Source organism: Microcaecilia unicolor, chromosome 3 (assembly GCF_901765095.1).
Source record: "Microcaecilia unicolor chromosome 3, aMicUni1.1, whole genome shotgun sequence".
Taxonomy (NCBI): Eukaryota; Metazoa; Chordata; class Amphibia; order Gymnophiona; family Siphonopidae; genus Microcaecilia; species Microcaecilia unicolor.
Window position 1 is genome coordinate 427,619,811 of NC_044033.1, and position 2,603 is coordinate 427,622,413.

The 2,603-nt window shown below is 41.8% G+C and overlaps 1 pseudogene; it reads left to right on the top strand.

Moving 5' to 3' along the window:
- The first annotated feature begins 1,760 nt into the window (after nucleotides 1-1,760).
- On the top strand, nucleotides 1,761-1,851 carry LOC115467401 (annotated as a pseudogene).
- Nucleotides 1,852-2,603: the final 752 nt, after the last annotated feature.

The following is a 2,603-nucleotide window of genomic DNA, read 5'->3' on the forward strand; positions in this document are numbered from 1 at the left end:
TGGCCATTTTACTCCAGCGGTAAAAATGGACAGCGCAGACACTTTTTACTGTTGTTTGGAAAAAAGGCCTCTTACATGTTTTTGAGGTAGCTACTTTAATATAAATCAGAATTTTATTTATTTATTGATTGATTGATTAGGAATTATTTACCACCTTTTTGAAGAATAAATCAAACATAAGCAATAGACAATTATAGCAGTAAAAATATTCAAATAACATACTACTTACAATGTCAACACAATGCATAATAAAACATTTGAATAGACAGTTTAGGGTATAAAGAAAGATGGAACATATAAGGGGTCTTTTACAAAGCGTCTGTAAGCCCAACATGGGCTTACCAAACGCTAATCAGGACTACCACCGGCCCAACGTGGCCACTAGTGGTAGTTCTGCCCTGAGCGCGCCATTTCTGGGGGGGGGGGGGGAAGAAAATCCACAGAAATGGTTTGCGCAGCGGTAACCTGGCAGTAATTGGGCATCGTTATGTGCTGCCCAGTTACTACCAGGTTACCACGGTAGCCCTTATCACCAACTTAATGGGTGGTGGTAAGGGCTCCCCTCATCATGGCCTTGCGGTAAGAGTTCTCTTACCGCATGGCCATGTTTGTCTGGAGGCTTTTTACCCGCTGCGGGTAAAAAGAGAAATGACCCTGCCTCTAGTGCATTTGGGCATGACGTGACATGTAGCAGTCTTGGTACATTGATTTTTCCTTCCTGAATCAGCATGAAGGACTTTATGCAATTAATTAAACACGAGAAGATTTCCTGCTTTGCTGAACTTGAAGGATATTATGAAATAGACTGAGTACAAGAAGCTCCCTTGGAGGAGCAAGTGGTATAACGTCAGTTTGGTGGCACAGAGTAGCAGCACGCAGTGGTGATAAGCTCTGAGCTAAAGTTGGCAGCTACGTTTCCTGTACAGATGGGACAAGCATGAATTTAAGATGTATTTGAAAACATCTACAGCTAAGTTTGGGTGTCCTGTTTGGTCCTGTGGTTTGGGGAATTTGTCAACATTTTGGCTGTGCTTATTGGTGTGCAGTGGGACTTCAAGTGAAGTTGATTTTGTTTTTGGTTTCTCGTCATTAGGGGGTGCGGCTCTGTCTGATATTGCAAATAGAGATTTTCAGCTGATCAGATGTTTAAGCAGTGTTCTCTTTGATATAATGCATTTTGGCTATGGTGTGCCCTTAGATTTTGTTACTGTGAGGAGAACTTCCTACCTGTCCCTTTTATCAAGTGGAATTGGGTTTTTTTTGAACCACCCGGTTTTCTCCCTGAAGTGGAGTTTTTGTGGATGTTTCTTTTTTTTTTTTTCCCCTTTTCCATCAGTTATCACAACCTATGATATTGCCCTGTTCCCCTTGAAGAGTAGTGAATTTCTTGTTGCCTTTTGGCGCTTTCCCTACTGGGAAGTTTGAGGTTCTATTTGCTAAGTAATTTTGTACTAATTTCAGTTTGAAATTTGTGGGACTTAGTGGGAAATTCTACTCACTGTTTAATAGGTTCAAACCTGTATTTGGATTGATATTGATTATAATTGGTTTAAATCCCCTTCTTCTTTTTTATTGAGTTTTTATTTCCTCAATTAATGGCCATGCGCTAATTTCCCAATTAGAGAGTGGCCATTAGCATGTGAGCCCTTACTGCTCCGTATAGAACGTGTGAAGGATCAGAAATGTTCTTCTACTTTTCTCCTGCGAAAGTACTAGGTGGCTAGATGCTTAAAGTGAAGATAAGGCTGCCGGTTGAAGGTAAGACTATACTTTCTGGGATCATTTCTATAGTGTGTAACTGGAGAAATAGGTGGACAGGGCTCACATGCTAACCATAAGTACATAAGTAATGCCATACCGGGAAAAGACCAAAGGCCCATCAAGCCCAGCATCCTGTCCACAACAGCAGCCAATCCAGGTCAAGGGCACCTGGCAGCTTCCCAAACGTACAAACATTCTATACATGTTATTCCCGAAATTGTGGATTTTTCCCAAGTCCATTTAGTAGTGGTCTATGGACTTCTCCTTTAGGAAACCGTCTAAACCCTTTTTAAACTCTGCCAAGCTAACCGCCTTCACCACGTTCTCCGGCAAAGAATTCCAGAGTTTAATTACGCATTGGGTGCAGAAACATTTTCTCCTATTTGTTTTAAATGTACTCCACTGTAGTTTCATCGCATGCCTCCTAGTCCTACTATTTTTGTAAAGCGTGAACAGACGCTTCACATCTACCCATTCCACTCCACTCATTATTTTATAGACCTCTATCATGTCTCCCCTCAGCCGTCTCTTCTCCAAGCTGAAAAGCCCTAGCCGACTTAGTCTTTCTTCATAGGGAAGTCGTCCCATCCCCGCTATCATTTTTGGCGCCCTTCGCTGCACCTTTTCCAATTCCACTGTATCTTTCTTGAGATGCGGTGACCAGAATTGGACACAATACTCAAGGTGTGGTTGCACCATGGAATGATACAATGGCATTATAACATCCTCACACCTGTTTTCTATACCTTTCCTAATAATACCTAACATTCTATTCACTTTCCTAGCTGCAGCAGCACACTGAGCAGAAGCTTTCAGTGTATTATCAACGACGACACCCAGAT